Source organism: Galeopterus variegatus, unplaced genomic scaffold, assembly GCF_000696425.1.
Source record: "Galeopterus variegatus unplaced genomic scaffold, G_variegatus-3.0.2 Scaffold6536, whole genome shotgun sequence".
NCBI classification, from domain to species: Eukaryota; Metazoa; Chordata; class Mammalia; order Dermoptera; family Cynocephalidae; genus Galeopterus; species Galeopterus variegatus.
The window spans coordinates 26,020-46,777 of record NW_007732647.1 but is presented as its reverse complement, the minus strand read 5'-3'; the positions used below and the strand labels follow the sequence as shown (position 1 = coordinate 46,777).

The 20,758-nt window shown below is 40.6% G+C and overlaps 1 long non-coding RNA gene across 2 annotated transcripts in view; it reads right to left on the bottom strand.

Annotated features, from left to right (window-relative positions):
• LOC103606381 overlaps nt 1-19,470 on the bottom strand; it is a 73,975-nt gene extending 54,505 nt beyond the window's left edge. The window contains exons 1-3 of one of the 2 annotated variants that reach the window (XR_551883.1): nt 19,326-19,470; nt 7,384-9,981; nt 6,259-6,829 (exon numbers count right to left, since the gene is read on the bottom strand). This is a non-coding gene — a long non-coding RNA (uncharacterized LOC103606381). Of the gene's footprint in view, nt 1-6,258; nt 9,982-19,325 lie in introns of those variants that run through there. The other variant, XR_551882.1, reaches the window with a different exon arrangement.
• Nucleotides 19,471-20,758: the final 1,288 nt, after the last annotated feature.

Below are 20,758 nucleotides of genomic sequence, written 5' to 3'. Positions count from 1 at the left end.
TTTTTTTTTTTTAAAAAAAAAAAAAAAAAAAAAAAAAAAAACTCATTAGGGCATTATAAATAAAGATGTGGCTTTTGTGAGAATCATCCACCACCACTGCAAAGTAGATATTCTGTGATTCCTTACTCCTGAGACATCAATAATTTTCACCATTGAAAATTCAGCCATCATTCTGTTGGCATATCTGAAATCAAAGGCACTGGAAAAATGCAAAGAAGTCAAGAGAAGCCTTGTATTCTTCCTGCAGAAATCAAAGAGAATGACATTAAGGGAATGTCTAAGAAAATTTCTAGCATTCCAAAGCTTTTTCAGGTCAGCACAATAAATTAACTTATCAAGAAATCTTAAGTGAAAGAGTAGAAAAAGCAAAGCACACCACATTGCAAAAGTCCAAGGATGAGTTAATATTAGAAAAACCTGTTAGTATGATTCACTAAAATACGTCAAAAGAGAAAAGCAGTTTTCTCCTCCCACCCACTTCTTTTCCTGAATAATTCAGCCCAAAAGCCATTAGCTAGGTCCATGGAGGAGTGGGTGGGGGGAGGGGGGTGTTGAGACTTGAGTGGTGTGAGAAGAAAGCACAAGGAGAGAGCAGGGGTGATGGATGAAAGATTGATTGTGCAAGGGTTTGATCCCATAAGTACCTGCCTTAAGGAAGTCCCTAGATTTCACTTTTAGGAATTTACCCTTTTCAAAATGTATATAAAATGTCAGTTCATGGATATTTATTAAAGCATTGATTATAATAACAAAAAACGATCAGAAACAACCTAAATGTCCAACACAGAGGACTGGATGAATAAATTACAAAACTTCAGTATGATTAAATATTATATAGCTAATAAAAATGATGTTGTATGAAACATATGTTCACAAAAGATTGTTAAAAGCCATTGCAAAATGTAATTGATAATATGTATGTATCCCTATGTATAGAAAAATTGGTTCATATAGCAACATACTAATACTCATCATTTTGCTTGTTCACATTTTCCAAATTTCCAAATATTTATTTTATAATCAGAAAACAAGATACCATAGCTTCTTTTTAAAAAAAAAAATCATCTCCACAAATGCTAGACAAGTCCATAACAAACAGTGAGACAAAAACAGGGCTTTTTCTTATCGACCAAGTCAGTCATTCTGAGTCTAAAGTCTGATGTGGATGCCAAACACTGAAGGACTGAGGCTTCTCCAGCAGAAATAGGGAATCAACAGCTAGATAGGTAATAGGCCCATTTTATTTTTTGATGTTTGGACAAAGCCTTGAACATTGTGCTCAGATAAGACAGGTACACTTAGGCAACACTGATACCTGGGATAGTCCAGAGAGTTCCATGATTAACAGCTAGAGAAGATGGGAAGGTTTAATATATTGAAATGAACAGTTAAGGGGAATATAAAAATGCTCTTCTCAGTGTCATGAGAAAGTGAGATTAGCCTCATTCTTAGTGGTTCCAAAAATAGATCAAGGACCAATGCACTGTAATTGCCCAGATAACATCTAGGGACAAGAAAAACTGTTCCAACAATGAGACTCACTCCACAAAGGAGGACATGGTGGGCACAAGAGAGGTCTCTCAGCAGAAGCAATAATGACTCATTAGAACTGTTGCAATATAGATTCCAGCCGTCGTAAAGGATTGGACCATGCAGACTCTAAGACCTTGCAACCCAAAGTGCAGTCCATGACCAGAGGCATGGACATCACCTGGGAGCTTGATAAAAATGCAAATTGTTGCCCCATCCCTAGACTTCACGAATCAGAGTCTGCATTTTCACAAGATCTCCATGTGATTCCTGCGTACACCAAGGAATGAAAGCACACATGAAAGATGCCCTCCTTCCCTGTGGCCTCTCCATCCACTTAGGTTCTTGGCGTCTCTTTTTGCTGCTCCTCTTTTACCTAATCTTGCATGACCTACTAAATATTCACTTAATAATTAGTTATTAAAGGCAGAAGATCTGAAGGTGGTTCATGATAGAATGGGTATAATGAGCTTCCAAATTAATATAATCTGATGAATGATTACATTCCTAATTAGTGAGAACCTGGGTGGGGGCAGGGGGAATCCACTGGCAGGTAAATGGGTGTGAATGCAGCCAGGTACACTCTCCTTGGCCCCAAGGAATCAGATCATGCTAAAGGCTCTCACCTTTCTGTATGATTCTCACTCATTCATCCTATTCTCTAGGCAGCAATTTTAGGCTGTCTATCTATTCTTTAGGGCTATCTGCAGAGGGGAAATGGCGTTTTGCCTGCCAAGCAGCGTATGCGCATTCATGAATCCTATACTCTAGGATAGTCTATCCTTGTACAGACAAACTTCCAACCTGCAACAGGTGATAGTCCAAAATTTCAAACAAATAAATAGTGGGAAACATAACCAGACCAGAGCATTTAATGACAGCTGGATGTTAAAGTATGGGAAGGCCAGCTTCACTTCTCTTGTAGCTTCATCTTCTGCCAGTCCTCAACTCACAATACTATACACTGTTGAACAACCACATACTTCCAGTGCCCTGAAAACACCATGCCTGCCCTGTTACCTCTATCCAGAGCACCCATCAGACTTGTCTCTGCCTGAACCACCTCTCCTTATCCTTTAATACTCAGCACAGGCTTCACCTGCTCTTCCAGGCAGCCTTCACTCAACACCTGGCTCCATGTGCCGTGCCTCAGTGTTCACGTAGTACCCTTTAACCTCCATTGCATCACCTGAGACCAGTGCTGTCCAAAAGAAACACAACAGAAGCCACACAAATCTAAATATTCCAATAGCCATATTTTTTAAAAAATTGAAAAAAACCAGGTGAAATTAGGTTGGATTATGTATTTTATTTAACCTGAAATATCCAAAATATTATCATTTCAACAAATAATCAATACCATGTTAAAAATTATTAGATGTTTCACATTCTTTTATCATATAAAGTCTTCAAAATCCAGTGTGTATTTTACACATAGAGCACGTCTCAGTTCAGACTAGCCACATCCCAAGTGCTCATTAGCCACATGTGGCTAGTGGTGACTATATGGCACAGTATAACCTCATCCTGACACAGTCAGTTTATGGGTTTGCCTTCCCTGCTAGAAGGTAAGCTGCTCCAGGGCAAGTCAATGTTATATCTGTGGTATCTTCAGTGTCTGCTCAGTGCCTGGCATATATTGAGCACTCACTAAATGCTTACTGAACTGAACTGACCTGAGGTCCTTTGAGACAAGAAGGAATTTTTTGCATAAAAGAATAAATAAAGAGCAGCTTATGCATGGTTACAATAACTATGATGGTAGGAATCATAGCTAATATTTCTGTCTTGAACAATGTTCCATGCTCTTATCTCATTTAGTCCTCACAACAACTGTATATATACTATGTACCATCATTATCCCCATCTAATGGATAAAGAAAATTTTCCAAAACCGTAAAGCTACTAAGTGGAAAAATCAGGACGTATTCAAACAGAAGAAAACAAAATAAATAACATTAAACACACACACACACGCACAGCACAATAAACAAAGTTGAAAATAAACTATATTCACAGATATTATAAGCCTCCTCCAGTGCATAAGCCTTCTCCTGAATCTCATTTAGCAACCCCTCCAGCATCTTTTGCAGAGCTTTATGATCTACCGAGTCCTCCCTTATGCAAGCTGTACCTCTTTACAAATTTTTAAACCAGCCATTCCTGGCTTGATATTTAAAACCTTTCATACTTGCCTTCTATGTCGTTTGCATTCTGCCTGTCATGTCAAAATGGCAGAGCCATTCACAAACCCCTCTAGTAAATAAAGTCACCTCCTTAGTGCCAAATCTTCTCGCCGTATATTGAGAAAGAGTGGTACGTAAATTGCTTTTCTCTACCCACCTTCCCGGAGGACCCCACAGCCTTGCTCAGCATTCTGCCTGTCATGTCAAAATGGCAGAGCCATTCACAAACCCCTCTAGTAAATAAAGTCACCTCCTTAGTGCCAAATCTTCTCGCCGTATATTGAGAAAGAGTGGTACGTAAATTGCTTTTCTCTACCCACCTTCCCGGAGGACCCCACAGCCTTGCTCACATGGCATATGGGGGAGGTTTTTTTTTTTTTTTTTTTTTTTAGGCTTATAATTGCTTTTCTTTTTCTTTCTTTTTTTTTTTAATAAATTTTATTTTGTCGATATACAGTGTGGTTGATTATTGTTGCCCATTACCGAAATGGGGGAGGTAATTGTTGATGTAGGCTTTTGTTTGAGGGATCTGGGCTGAACTGTGCCTGTTCAGCCTAAGAAAAATGATGAAGATTTTAATTTTTTGGAGTGTCCAAAAATTCTATTATCTCTAAGCCACAGGAACCAGAACCACATCTGGCAAGTGAAACAAAGCTGGAGATGCAAGGAAAGAATAAATTAGGAGAAGCCTTGCAAACAGGCAGCTGAGTTGAGATTCGATGTAGTGGGAAATAAAGACCCCTCGAGGGTTTCTGAGCATGGGACTGATGGGATGAAAACAGTGATTAAAGAAGATGAAATACAAGCAGGACAAATTGAAGGCAGGGACTAGAATCTGAGAAGAGGCAGTAATCTAAGCCCAAGGGAGGTGGAGGAAGAAAAGATATTAGGAAAGAGATCCACGATTCCACACAAATTAATTCATGTATGCTCACTCTAATTCACTTTACTACCAAGTTACTGCCCAGTTTTGTGTTTCGTGTGTGTGTGTGTTTTTTTAATGTTCTTACTATGTTTGGCAAGGCAAAAAGAAACCTATGAGGAGCCAAATATTTTCATTAAAATGATAATCAACTTTCATCTCTGAATGTAATGGTTTAAGTGAGTGCCCTGCTGAGCATATGAGCTTTATGCTAAGCATGTGGGACAGTTTGTTGAACAGAAGAGGATTTCAGAAAAATGTATATTAAGCCATTATTCACAGAATAAACAAGCACCATGAAAACAAAATCATTTTTTAATGTAGTCTCATGCAGGTGAAGCCTATATGACGGAACAGAATGGGCTGCCCTTGAAGGGGTGGCCCAGCCCGAGAGTGCACCTAACTCACTGCCCCACAGGACTCTAAAGGTGTCCTATCCAAATCAGTTTTCACAGTGGCAGGAGGAACAGATCAACTTTTGGGTTAGCCAACACTATTTGCCCAGCCCCTACTCGGAAAACCCTACACCTTAAGCTGTCACATTCTTTAATTCTGGCTGCAATTTTAAATGGTCAAGAAACTTAAAAATTATGTTCATTTAAGTTTAGATCTGGAAAGAGACTTGGAGAACATCTAAACCCATAGTTTAAGAATATTTTTAAGCCACACAGCACTTTTGCCAATTAAGTCAAATGGATATACCATGGATCAATATCAAATTGGAGCTCCTTGGATAGGGACTGGGGTGAAAGGCCTGTAACTCCACTCATTCTCTCCCTTCCTTTGTCCCTCCCCCAACTTACACTACGACTCTCCCAGGACCCTGTGTCTGCGGAGAAAGAAGTTTGCAAAATACTGAAGAGACTAGTATTTTGTGCATGTGGCTTTTTGTGACATGTGAAAAATTGAAGACCAGAAAGCTTAAAACAGGGCTTCCATTTTCAGCCATATGGCACACTGAATAACCTGGAAAACCTCCTTCTAGAAACATGTAGAATGCTAGCTAAATACAAATAAATGTATACAATGAACTCACAAAGTCATCAGTTTGAAAGCAAGCACCACGTGTGACCCAGAAAGTCCACGTCTAGGTATGTATCCTAGAACAGTGCTTTTCAGATTGTCAGTGGAGATGTATCACTGGGTTATGAAGTCACTTTAGTAAATTGCAATCAGTGTATATATATATATTTGGTATGTGAAATAGACTAGACTAAAATGGATTAGAATTGAATAGAAAGTAAGGATAAATATCATACTGAGAAACTTGTTTTATATATACATGTACAGTCACATAAATATAGCAGATCCATGTGCCACATTTCCATGTAAAGTGGATCTTTTTTTTTAAAGATGACCGGTAAGGGGATCTTAACCCTTGACTTGGTGTTGTCAGCACCACGCTCACCCAGCGAGCTAACCGGCCATCCCTATATGGGATCCGAACCTGTGGCCTTGGTGTTATCAGCACCGCACTCTCCCGAGTGATCCACGGGCCGGCCCTCCGTAAAGTGGATCTTTAACTGTGGAGGTGGACAAAAGATTTTGAAAAAAATGCTACCTTAGTGAAGCTTTTGTACATCAAGACAAGGAAATGTACAGGAATATTTATTAAACCATTGTTTATAATGGTAAAAAATTAGAAGCAATTAAATGTTCATCAACAGGAGAATGGATAAATATATAGCCGACTATTCACAAAACATTACACCACAAAGCAGTTAAAATCAAAGAACCACAGTTAAATTGCTGAAGTCTAATTCTAAATTTAAAAAAAAAAGAAAGTTGTAGAATGATAATGTACAGTGTGTTTCCATTTATTTAAAGTTTTAAAACATGCAAAAACTACCGTACATATTGTTGAAAGATGCATGTGTATGCAGAAAAGTATGAAAGCATGCAAATTCAAGACAGTGCTTATCTCTGGGGTGACAGGAAGAAGTCCACAGAGAACTTCAACTGTGTCTGAAGCAATCATGTCGACGTGTTAGGATTGCCTCGAACTGCATGCTGGCACACACAGTTTTGTTATTTTATTCTCTATTCATTTGCTGATTAAAAAAAATTTTTTAAGCCACAGGTACTCACCGGAGGTCAACTAATCATGGTGGAATATGCTGGACTAAACCCAGGGCAGGATCCTGTCTGATCGCCAGTCCATGTTCTTTCCACCTGGCTCCCACTTCATGATCTGTTTGCAAATTGAAGGATTTGCATCATTTTGGTCCTAATGTTACTGATTTATTTTTCCCTGAGAAATATTGTTCCCCACAGGCTGTCCACCAAGGCCACATCTGCTCTGGCCAGAAATAGCACAAAGCACATTTGCTCTGTGAAGGCTGAGCTGTTATTTCACAGCTTGTCACTTGGCTCTATTTTTCTGTTTTCCAACTTCACTCGTGCATTGCCACAAAATGCTAAGCCACTGAAAGGTCAGTAGAGATGATCTAAATATGTGGAAAAAAATGAAAAAAAAATATAGAGAGAGAAACAGAAAAGAAAAGGGGAGGAAGAGAGAACCGACTTTGAATGAGGAACCACAGACTAATTCATAGGAAGTGATCAAATTAAAGTCAGAATATTGCTGAGAAACCATCAGTCAAGCATGGGGTGTGTTTTAGATGATGGGAATAACTTCAAATAGTACCATCTTCATAGCCTTTAATCACAAATACACAATCTAACAGGCAGGGGGTTGTTACCTTTTTTTTCTAGTCTATCTTAAGACAAAAATACAAACGATACCTTGACAACTGGAGAATCTTGATGCAGGGAGATTTATAGTACTTTGGAAAAGTTCAGGGCAGTGGTTTTTATCGCTGGCTCCTTCACACTCTTCAAGTTACATAAGAGGCTTTTACTTCTGTTTTTTCTTTTAGACAATATACATAATCATAATCTCTAGGTCAGCTTTAACTTTTCAGGTGAGTGACCTAAAGCTTTCTGCTGTTGGAGGGGGTGATGCTGGCAGAAAACGAAGACAGCCCTTGCAGCATAGGGCTGGGAACAGACCATTCTCTGGAGCTAAAAGTAAACTGCACATGACTGTATCTTTTGGTTCCTTCTCACCTTGGCATGTCCACCCGATGTCATGAACTAGGAACATATTCTTTTTGTACTCAGGGGAAAACTCAGATCCATGACAGAATTCCTTCAGTTGTATCATGAGCAAATACAGCAACAACTAACATTTATTGAGCACTTACTCCTCTAAGTGCTCATTTTGCCTCATTTAGTTTTCAGCCCTTCTCAGGAGCGTATTATTACTAGCCCCATTTTATGGATAAAGACACTGAGACACAGGAAGTTTAAGGAATATACCTCAGGTTGCCCAGAGTAAATAGTGGAACCAGGGTTCAGACTACCCAGCTGATTTTAACAGCTTGGGCTTTTAAGTGCCACACTTATGTCCAGGAGGTGATATTTAACATAAGTGGAGGCAGCTTTGAAGATGACAGCACCAAGTTATGTTAGGAGCCATGGGGCCCCTGCATCAGCTACAATGAAGGTGAGGGTGTTTCGCTAAAAATCAGAATCCTTTATTCAGAGTTTGTAACACCCTGGAATACCTATTTCAGGAATAGAGTAGAGATTTTTCAGAGTTCCTGCATGTACTGCATGACCTAAGTTATGGCTAATTTCTGCTGTGCCCTACCCCCCCCCCCAAAATGATCATGGAGATGGACTTGGAAATGATATTGGATTTAAACTAATCCAGTATCACCACTTACTAACTAAATGGATATAAACTTTCCAGGCCTTATTTTCCTTATCTGCAAAAAGAGAGAAATAAAGACTACTACATAGGATGGTGAGAGTCAAACCAGAAAACCAGATAGAGGCCCAGAGAACTTTGATATTTTTTTTGTTTGTTTGTTACGTAAGTCAAAAGATTACAGCAAAATGCCATAAACATCTATGAAAAACCCATGTGGATTCCAAAGAGCCTTCTTTTATTGTATTATTAACCTTGGTCAGGTAATTTTTCCTATTTTTTTTTTTATTACTTTTCCATCTATCAAAGGAAGGGTATTAATCACCAAGGTCCCTTCAAACTTTGATATTTCTGCTTTTGTGTCCCAGGTCTGGGAGAAGTGAACCTAGGGTTTCTAAATGGCAGTTTGGGCCCTTTCAGGCAACCTTATCCTCCTAAGGTGAACAATCACATTCCTAAAATCCTATTAATCACACAGAAAATCTAACAGCTCAGAGATATAATTACAGTGGTTCCCACCACCCCCAAGTTCAAGTGTTAGAGAAAAGAGAACTGTGTTGTCTGCAGGAGCTGGGTAGACATCAAGGTTAGCAGTCGACCTGCTGAAGTGGAGGCAGGAGCATTCCAACACTTCAGTTCTGGGAAATGCCAGACACATGAGGAATGCAGGACAGGATGACCTTTGAGGGAGCTTCTAGCCCTGTGATCTCATGTGACTGCTTCACTGATAAGTATCACTTGAAAATGATGTCGGGTATGACCAGCCACAGCTGGATTGGAGCCATGGCCTAGGGCCCTTGAGGGCTCCTCTCTGTACGGGTCTCCCCATGCGGGGGTGTCCAAAGCACTAGACACGTCAAATGCAGCAGCTGTAACTTGACAGGGTGACTGGAACATGTTCCTGAAGCAGCTGTGTGCCAGCTGAATGCTCTGCCAGTCCCTCCAGAATGGGCTGACCCCATTCCATGGGAAGCCAGCCCTGACAGCTCAGGCGAAAGCCAGTCCCCTGGGGAGCCGAGGTGCTGTGGCTGAAAATGATGGATCCATTCTTGAAGGGAAAGGACAGAAGGAGATCAGTCACTCTGATCAGAGAGTTCAGTGCACAGACCATCCCCCAGCGGTCCATTCCTGGGTTCTGACAGCCTGAAGCAGATGATGGGAAAATTCACATCGTGCAGCACGCAGCCCAGTCAGCAGGCTCGAGGTGAGTCATGATGCCAGTGAGCTGTGTCACCAGCATTGTTACAGTGAGATGAGCATGGTTAGCTTCCAAACCCCCAAGCAGTGGACACCCAGTAATGGTTCATTCTGCGCCTCCAGGAGGCCACGCTCATTCCTGCCGTAGGGCCCCTGCCCTGGCCATTCCCTCCCGAAAACCTTGGTCCTCAGGTCTCCCACAGCTGGCTCCATTCCGCAAATCAAGTTTCATTTCAAGTATCACTTTCCCAGGCCTTCCGTGTACACAGCCCCCCTCAACTCTATCCCACACCCTCTTTTGTATTTCTTATAGAACTTCTATTTGAAGTGATCCTGTTTCTTTCTTTGTGTTTATTCTCTATTTTCCCATTTAGAATGTTAGCTTAATGACAGCCAAGATCTTCTCTGTCTTCATCAATCTATCTCAGCACCTAGAAAAATATTGAACAGATAATGAGGGATTGATAAAATTTAGTAGAATTACTAGGACAGTTGTGTATTGGCCCAAACAGGGTTTATTTCTCTGTGCTCTGCAGCAGTGGTGAGATTTCAAGACTCCCCGGTGGCTTTGGTAGACATTTTTTAATATCTCACCATTTCATGAGCTATCCTCATCTCCTCTCAACAATTAAAGATCTGAGAATCACTCTCTAACCTATAGGAATTAGCTCCTTGCACCCATGTTTTTACTACATTACTTTTTCACTTAAAAATGCTTTTGGTTGGGCCGGCCCGTGGCTCACTCGGTAGAGTGCGGTGCTGATAACACCAAGGCCCCGGGTTTGGATCCCATATAGGGATGACCGGTTCTCTCACTGGCTGAGCGTGGTGCTGACACCACCAAGTCAAGGGTTAAAATCCCCTTACCAGTCATCTTTAAAAAAAAAAAAAAAAGAAAAGAAATGCTTTTGGTTGCAAGTAAAAACAATTAACAACAACCTATGAAAGTTAACTGTGATTTCAACAAATAGGTTATCATTTTTCTCAAGTAAGTACAAGTCAGGAGGTACACAGTTCAGTGTCAGTGTGGCAGCTCAACTGTACAGGGACCTTGGCTCTTTCTCCTTTGCACCCTCTGTCCTTAGCACATAGCTTTCATCTTGTGCTTGTCACATCGTGGTCACAATATAGCTGCTGTACCAACAGGTATCATGTTTGCATTACAGAAAAGAAGGGGGAAAGGAAAGGGGCAACGAGCCATGCCAGGTGAATCTGTTTCTTCTCTTTATAAGGAAAACAAGGTTTTCTCAGAATCATATCCTACCGACTTTTATTTATATCTCCTACATTAGAACTGGGTCACAGGGCCACCCCTTGACCAATTACTGACAAAGGGAAATGGGATTGCTGTGACTGGTTTAGACAGTCAGAATTCATCCCCTGGGACTGGAGAAAAGACCTAGTTTCCCTGAGATCAGGTTATTGCCACACTTCCCTGAACAAATTTGGACTCTAACAGGAAAGACAAGAGAGATGGCTGTCAGATGTGCCATAGCTAAATGGACTAGAATAAACATGTGACTCAAAATTGGGCCTATAAAATTCTCTTTGTTAAGAATTACAGCTGAAACACACAGAAACTGAGTGTTAAAGGCTGAGTGTTAAAGGCTCTTGAGCTGTCATGCTTCTGAACCCTAAGATTTGGTTGTTTAAATTCTTTAAATTTTATCATTGTCCCAGAAAAGTATTTGTTTTTCCTTAATGTAGCTAGAGGTAGTTATTACTATTGTTTAAAACCAAAGGTTCTTTGTTACAGAAGCATCTAACTGCCAGTGTCCTACATTGCCAGCCAGGTTGTGCTGCCTGGTTTCTGCAGAGGGTCAGACAATTGATCTCACCTCCCTCAGGAATGACCAAACACCCTGCTACTCCCCAGGTGACCCAAACACCGCAGACATTATGTCATCAGCCTGTCAACATCTTCCACCGCCTCTTCACCTTCAGGTCGTATTTGCCGAGGTCCCAAGTACACAGAGAGGCCTTCTGGGTGCTAAAGGCTTATGTGATAACAAAGGGGTGAGCATTGTGCAAACACCCACACCAACTAGTGCCCGACTGGAACTGCTGAGATGGCGTGGCACAAAGCTTTGATAAAGGCCAAAACATACCATGCCTTCTGATGATTGCTCAATGCTTTTTTTTTTAAGCCACCTGATTTCCAGGTCAAACACACACACACACACACACACACACACACACACACACATATCCATACTCCCATGGTTAAGAGAGACTGTAATCGGTGAAAAGCCTGCTGGCTCAGTTCAGGATTCCATCCCTATTAATAGGCACAGGAATATTCTGTGGCAGGTTGTAAGAATTAGCACTCCTATGTTCTATGTGGATATCTCTGCAGGTCTCTTGCTCTGTCATCTATGAACTTGATCTAAATTCTTTTTCAATGTATATCTCTCTTCAACTTATACAAATTTCAAAATGTGTTGCTTGCAACTTACAGCTTTTACATGAACAAATGGTTTTATGATCAGATAACTTTAAGAAACACCGGGTTAAAGAACTTAAATGGCTTCTTCATTGAAAGACATTGCAAAGCCTTTAATATTTCTTTTTTTTTTTTTTTTTTCCTTTTTGTCTTTTTTTTCGTGACCGGCAACGGATCGCAACCCTCGGTGTCACACCTGTACCGGACCGGGACCGGCAACGGGATCGCAACCCTCGGTGTTGTGCCCGCACCTCGCTCAGCGGCCGGTCTGTATGTGGGATCCGAACCCTCGGCGGGAGCGCTGCCGCACTCCCAAGCGACGCACTGTAGCAGTGTGCCACCGGGCCGGCCCAAAGCCTTTAATATTTCAATACATGTATGATGAATATCTAGGAGAGGGATGCAATATGTGGCATTTTCCAAATTTGTTTAGTCACTGAAATTTTTTTCCTTGGCATATGTTGAAAGGCTGATAATCTAAGACATGGGATTTGGGAAACTGACAGTGGGGAAGAGTGCAGGGGTACATCCTAAAACCTACTATCTGTGACTTGGTTTAGGTCAGGTACAAACTTATGTATACCCCCAATGAGTGTTGTCAGATAGCTAGGCCTACCCTGTAGCCCAGGATTCCTGACTTCTGTGTCACAGCTGCTATCCTGGGTGAAAGCACGTTGGTTTAAGAGGGAGTGCACTGTGTTCTTGGACTAATCATGTTATTTCTCTCGTCATCAGGTTCCAGTTCTTCAAAATAAGTATGTTAGTTCATGTGAAAATAGGAAGAATGGAGTCATTGTTGAAGAATTTAGCACCCTATTATTTTTCTTCTGTTTCAACTTTTAATAAAAGCAATTTTGGTCAATGTGAGAGTGACCAAGCCACATTGACTTCAGTGACCTGGTAACATGAACTAAAAACTTATTTGACTTTTTTAGATCCACCTTCCCAAAAAGACCACTTGATATAAAATAACAAACATATCTCTGCCTAGGAATGTGCAAACATGTCCCTAAGATATCTGGCACTGACTCAGCCCCCTCCTAAAACTTATATGCTTTATATTCCCTAAGCTGACAGAAGGATTTTAGGAGAATTAAATGTTGGATTGACAGTGGGTCTGCCAAAGCTTTATCCACACGATATTTGGAAAGGAAAGCTGAGTCCCTGGAAGCTGTTTTTCCGGGTGTTTAGACACTCGAGTCAAAGAGGAAAATAACTGAACAAACTCGTTTATCATTATGATTTAATAATGTAAACTGTACTTCACAAAATAAGTCTAGAAGGATTTCATGTCTAATGTCAACATAATCAGCCATGTAATAATAAAAAAATCACTATTTATTTTTATCCCCAAGAAGAATATTTTCAGGTTATATTAATAAGGGTCATAAATTCCCCTAAATTTATTTTGCCCTATATTCCCCTAAATTGAATCATTTGAAGTGCCTGAGAAAATTTGAGAGTCTAGTCTCGCCCCTGTATGCCATCTTCTCTGCAGCAACGGGAATAAGAGTTTTAAAAGGCCCAGTAGTGTAGCAGGAACAAACCCTACAAGGGCCTCAGAGGACCAAGATTCTAGTCAGTCTTTAGACAGCTAACATTATGGGTGAAATTGTGTCCCCATAAAGTTCATGTTTAAATCCTAACCCCTAGAACCTCAGAATGTGACTTCATCTGGAGATAGGTCTTTATAGACATAATCGAATTAAAATGAGGTCATTAGGTTTGGCCTCAATCCAAAATTTGGACATAAACAGGCATAGAAGATGATGTTAATAAACCCAGGGAGAAGATGGTCATCTACAGCCAAAGAGAAAGCCCTGGAACAGATCATTCCCTCACCGCCCTCAGAAGGAACCAAACCTTCCAACACCTTGATTTTGGACTGCCAGCCTCCAGAACTATAAGACAGTAAATTTCTGTTGTTTCAGCCACCCAGTTTGTGACACTTTGTTATGGCAACCCTGAGAAACTAATACAGCTGCGTTTCCAGCTAAGTCTTTTAATCTCTCCGGGTCTCAGTTTCCTCATCTATAGCATTAGGGAGTAGGTGACCTTTGAAAATGCTTTTATCTCTAAAGTTTAACAATTAAGGATGAAGGTAGCCTCTGGCCAATTCTCCTGAGATGTAAACATGCACCATCTTCTGAGAAAAGCTTTCCCTCTTATCTGTGGATCAATGGATTATAGACCAGTTGAAACCAGCTTTGATTATCTTGTCTGGCCATGCTAATTTATATTTCAGCAATGACTTTAGGAAGTAAAATAAAGAGGAAAGGAGGCTCAAAGTGACTCCTGTGAAAGGCTATAAACTGTGTAAGTTCATATCTTTTTATGAGAAATTCATCATTTGAAAAACTGGTTTATAAGAGATTCCAATGGAGGTGCCAGGGTGGGGCTCAGATGAAAAGATCAATAACAAATGTAAATTTCAGGACATGGTTCATGATGGAACCTCCGTAAAGAGAACAAAAAAGCACACATTTTGTACTCTCTTCAGGACACTTTTCTGGGCTCTCCCTTTCACTAAAAGTTTATCATGAAAGGAAACATATTTCAGGTACAACTATTAAACTTCTGAGTGTTATTATCCTGTTCCATTTCACCAGTAAAACAGTTAATAACAATGACTTCTTGCACCATTTATCAACCTCTCATCAGCATGTATCATCTTGGTATAAATCCCAGACTACTAATGTATCTTCAAAGCCTGGAATATGTAGTATTAATGCCAGATGCATAATGGGTAAGATGAACATTTTGGCAACTGAAATTGCAATTCCAAATGCTATAAAACAGAGCTGATGTTCTAGCTTTCCTTCTCTGTACCTCATTGAATGTATCTCTCCTGCCAAAGCAGACAGGCAGATAAGCATTCTACTCAATGACATAATTTTATCATTGCAAACCAGGGTGACCTTCTAAAGTAGCTGAACAGCTGGCTTAGCACCAACTATATTAAAACAAAAATCAACATTCTTGGCAAACATAAACCCAATATTCAAATGAACAGTGCTGTATCAGTCAGGAACACTCATATTAGAATAATCCAAAGAAGGCTTATTTATTAAGGAACTCTTTACAGGGTATATGCCGGATATAATAGAACTACAAGGGTTTGCAAGCAAAAAACCCAAGAAGGAGAAAGCCATGGAGAATACTGCCTTGAAAGGAGCACAGCCAAAGGTGGCCTCTCAGGGAGAAAGTAAGGGGACTCACGACTCTGACTTCAGTCACCTCCCTTCAATTTCCTGCCAAAGCATGCCATTGGCCAAACTCTACCAGAGACCAAAAGAAGAGTGCCCACTGATGTGACCCATAAGGGTCAACCTCTAAAGACCAAGGTGAGTAGATCTGGAGAGGCTACTGGATGTACACAGCACAGTGCTAAATAACTGCAACAGACTCAATGAAATATCTGTAAATTTCGAGAGCAGAAACATGTCTGCTCTTGCTTGCCATTTTATCCCAGCTACATCATTCCAATACCAACCAATTCTCTGATCTCTGACACCAACTGGATGGTCAACAATTCAATTCAATTCAATTCTGACACCAACTACCCAGAGGTAGCACAGACCTTACAAGAGCTCAGTTCCATAAGATACCCTCACTTTAGATGCCAGCTAGGGTCCCCAAGCTATCTACACTTCTTCCCAGACTACCACAATTTGAGGGTTCCCACAACTATTCCCCCAAATTTGATAATTGCTAGAATGACTCATAACTCAGGAAAGCTCCCTACCTTCAATTACAGTTTTATCATAAAGAATAGAACTCAGGAACAGCCAGAGGCGGGGCGTGGAAGAGTTTTGATGGGAGCTTCGTTGCATAGGCATCATTTACTAAATCACTGGCTACTGGTGACTGAACTCAATCTCCAGCTCCTTTTCCCTCCCCAAAGGTGGGGGGGGGGCAGAGCTGACAACTGTAACCCTCTAATCAGGTGGCTATTTCCTGTGTTGATCACCCCCTATCCCAAAGCTATCTAAGCACCCCCCACCTCGTTGGGATAAAAAAGACACTCCTGCCACTCAGGAAATTTCAAAGGTTTTAGGAGCTCTGTGCCAGAAACTGAGACAAAGACCAAATATACACATATTTTTATTACTCCACGTTAGCACCTCGTACCACAGTGCCTGGCACAAAGCAGCACTCAATATTTACTAGTGCATGGGTGGGTAATTTAAAAGAAAGACAGCAGGAGAGAATGCATGGACACTTAGGCCCTACCCAAGGTGTACTGAAACAAAATTTCTAGCGGTCCAGTCTTTTTTTAAGCCACACAGCCCCATCATACAAGGGCAAAAGGCACACTAATGATCCTTTCCATATCTCTACGCTGTATTCAACCTGGATTGGGATACATTAGAATAACATGGGAACTTTTAAAAAATATACACGTGAGAGACCTCTGTACCTACCCATCCACCCAGCCCCACCATTCTGATAAACCTCATGTGGTGGTGACCTTTGCATTTTGCAAGAGCTCCCAGTAATTCTGACCCCCTCCTTCTAACCTTCATCCCACCCCATCTCCAGTTGAGATCCACTGAGCACTAGTTCTCTGTTACACTGTTACTAAAAAGAAATATATTTGGGTCACATATCTGAATTCCCTGCTGACATACCTTAATGGAATTAATATTTAACAATACACACTTGACTTAGATCAGAAATGCCTTATAGGAGTTATCTACTTGAATTTTACATTGTTACATCTTCTGGAAAATTATAGTTTCAATCATGTTCTAAAACAGCTTGAGAAAATGAAAGTGAAAAATGAACATAAGCTTATCCATGGCTAATATACCTTGAAAATATGGTGTGAAATTCCAGGATTTAAATAGGGGTTGGGAGGAAGAGTGTTGAAGGTTTCTATCCATCAGCAGAGCTCTCTGTCATTCTGATGGACTGCTACGCTTCTCTATGACTAGTAATAGCCTTCTAATAGCAACAAAAATGTGCAAAGCTCCCTAACCAAACTAGGTTCTCAACCTGAATAGTTATCCAAGAGCCTGCACAGATCCCTTTGGAAAGCATTTTTAGACCTGCTCACATACTCATGGCCCACCTATCTGTGGAACTGGGTGCCCTGCAGCCTGAGCAAAAATACAAAGTGGACCCTGAATTTCCTCAGCTGTTGTCTCTGGCCAGTGCATCCTCTGTGCATGTGACACCTCCTTTGATCAGCACCACACAACACTGTCACTACAGGCACTGATTGGAAAATGCACTCAAGAACAAATTGTGATATACAGCTTGCAAAAGTTTGCTAGAGACACATGATATTGGAAAAAAATTGCCTAAGACCATTGTTCTAAACCCAATCATCCTAAATGATCTTGGGGAAGGGGTGGATGGGTGGGTAATTTAAAAGAAAGACAGCAGGAGAGAATGCATGGACACTTAGGCCCTACCCAAGGTGTACTGAAACAAAATTTCTAGCGGTCCAGTCTTTTTTTAAGCCACACAGCCCCATCATACAAGGGCAAAAGGCACACTAATGATCCTTTCCATATCTCTACGCTGTATTCAACCTGGATTGGGATACATTAGAATAACATGGGAACTTTTAAAAAATATACACGTGAGAGACCTCTGTACCTACCCATCCACCCAGCCCCACCATTCTGATAAACCTCATGTGGTGGTGACCTTTGCATTTTGCAAGAGCTCCCAGTAATTCTGACCCCCTCCTTCTAACCTTCATCCCACCCCATCTCCAGTTGAGATCCACTGAGCACTAGTTCTCTGTTACACTGTTACTAAAAAGAAATATATTTGGGTCACATATCTGAATTCCCTGCTGACATACCTTAATGGAATTAATATTTAACAATACACACTTGACTTAGATCAGAAATGCCTTATAGGAGTTATCTACTTGAATTTTACATTGTTACATCTTCTGGAAAATTATAGTTTCAATCATGTGATGTTACCCAATATCCAGTACATAAACCCTTCACAAAACTCCATGTCAGAAAAGAGATGATTCCCCAGCAGAACATGTCTGTGCCCTTCTAGACAATGATGAGATAATGCAAATCATCACCCCAGTGCCTCAGCTGCTATGAAACAAGGTTCTTTTTAGTAAAAACTGGCACATTGAAAAGAATCCTTAGGAACTAAGTGTCTAGAACTTTCTGTGATGACAGAAATATTCTACATCTACACTTTTCAATTCAGTAGCCAGTAGCACTTTAAATGTGACTAGAGCTACTGAAGAATGAATTTCCAATCTCATTTAATGTCAACTAATTTAAATTTAAAAAGCCACATGTGGCTAGTAGCTACGTTTTAAACAACACAGTTGTAAGGCCACTTTTTTCTTATAAACATGTAGGTAATACTGACATATAAGTAAACAACACAAACATTTTATGATAGTTTCAATTTAGGTGCAAATGCTATGTTTAAGTTGTAAGAGTGGCATTGGCTTTTAGTAATATTATTTGAAGGACTTGTGCATATCTGGCCTTGACTATAGAAGCTCGGCTGCTCCCAGTAGAAAGGAGAAGGCTCCGATCCTCAGCCTGATTTGACTGGACATGCCCCTGGCCTGGGCTGTTACAGTTAGAACTGCTGCGACCTGATGACAGAATTGCTGACCTTCTGAACAGTGCCACCTGAATGGCAGGGAGGTAGCCTTTACTCTCCCCTCAGCTAGGGACCCTCTGCTGTTCCAACCTCCCTGGTAAAGGAAGGGCAGGAAGTGGCTTTAATGCTTGCTTTGTTTAATTCACATATGGCCAGTGTGTTCTATGATTAAGGAAGAGCCCAGTGGATTTGTGGGGTTTTTCAAGCTCGGCACTACTGACATTTTGGGTCTGATAATTCTTTGTGTGGGGGGCTGACTTGTGCATTGTAGGATATTTAGCAGCACCCCTGGCCTCCACCCATTAGATGCCCCACCCCTCCCCATAGTGATAATCACATATTTCTCCAGACACTGTCAAATGTCCCCTTGGGGACAAAATTGCTACTAGTTGAAAAACCACTGACCTACAAGTAATGTCTTAGACTGTGGGCAACCTAAGAAGGGAGACCAAATCTTGCTTAGTTTTTTGTTTTGTTATTATTTTAATCTCCAAATTGCCTGGTGTGTCATATGCACCCAAACATTGCTTGGATGGATGAATAAAAAGCCACTGTTATTTTTTAATTTATTAAATATCTCCCTCACTGCCTAGCATAGTATAAGACCCAATCAACAAATGTTTTCTGGTTGGTTAATATTCTTACAGGTTTTAACAAAAAGCAGAAGGAATCCCTACCAATGACTCTTCAAGGAAGAAAAATAATAGAGCAAATAAATCTTTTGCATACCTTAATGTGCAGTAACCAATCTTCTGGCCTGTAAGGACTTTAAGCAAATAGTCTGAAAACACAGTCTCGCCATTTCCAAAGGAAGTGGTCTGACTGTCTGCAAGTGAGGAAACAGGGCTCCTCCGCCTGTCTCCTCACACAAGTCCATCTCCACCGAGTTCATCTTCCTCGCTGACTGCTTGAGCCAGTCATGTCCAGTACCAGGTTAAGACCCCAGGAACCCCTGCTGCCAGCCTCCCTGAACAAGAAAGACAGAGGACCAGGTTCAGTCCTTGGCTCCTGAACCTTTCAGCTGCATTTGCCAGCAGGTAATGCTTTTGTCTCGTTTCTCACAATCAAGTCCTGGAGAATGAATCTACTATCTAATTAAAGCCAAACTCTTTGCACCTAAAATTTAAGTGATGGCTCATATACGGAATAGCATAACAGAGGGAAAATAAAGGCTTTCCCACCAGGTACAGATTTAAATCGACAATACATTTAGCATAATCTGCCCTTCACTATCTATTTACCTAAACTCTTTATGGTATTTTAAACTTCTTGGACAAGATTTTTTATTAAAGAGAAATATCACTCTCTTCTCTAAGTTCCATACCACTGGCTGCACATTTAAAGAACTGCTGCTTTCAAACAATCAAAATCATTAAGTCACACTACCAGGGACAAGGTCGAAGCATTTATTATAATTAAACAAAAAAGGTAGGAGGAAAAAAGAGCCCCTTATTTGTAGAAACCTTTCCTTCTCTTAGAGTAGTGGTTTGCTGGATACTAATTAGAATCACCTGGGGAGGTTTTAAAAGTCTGCCCCTCCCCCACACTCCCAAACCAATTAAATCAGAATCTCGGGAGTTGTTCTCAGGCACTGTAAATATTTTTCAAATATATGTTTTAATTATAGAACAGTTTTAAGTTTGCACAAAAATTGCAAAGATGGTAGAGAGTTCCTATATAGCCCAGTTCCCCTATTAATAACATCTTATGAGTATGGTACATTTGTTGTAATTTGTTGTAATTAATGAGCCAATTATTAACTAAAATCCATACTTCATTCATATTTCCTCAGATTTTCCCTAATGTCCTTTTTCTCTTTTCCAGGATCCTATCTAAGTTACCCCATTACATTTCGTCATCATGTCACCTTTAGGCTCTTCTCAACTATAACAGTTTCTCGGATTTTCTTTGTTTTTGATGACCTTGACTTTTGAGGAATACTGGTCAGATGTTTTTGTTGAATGTCCCTCATTTTGGGGTTTGTCTGATCTTTTCCTCATGATGTATGTATATATTTATTTTGTGCTTTGGGTTTCAATCCAATACTATTTTACTTTGTTGTTCAAATGTTATAGCCTTGGACATTGGGAGTTCTTTCAGCTGGCTCTGTGTCCCTTTGACATAACTCCATTGGGGTGTGTGTGTGTGTGTGTGTGTGTGTG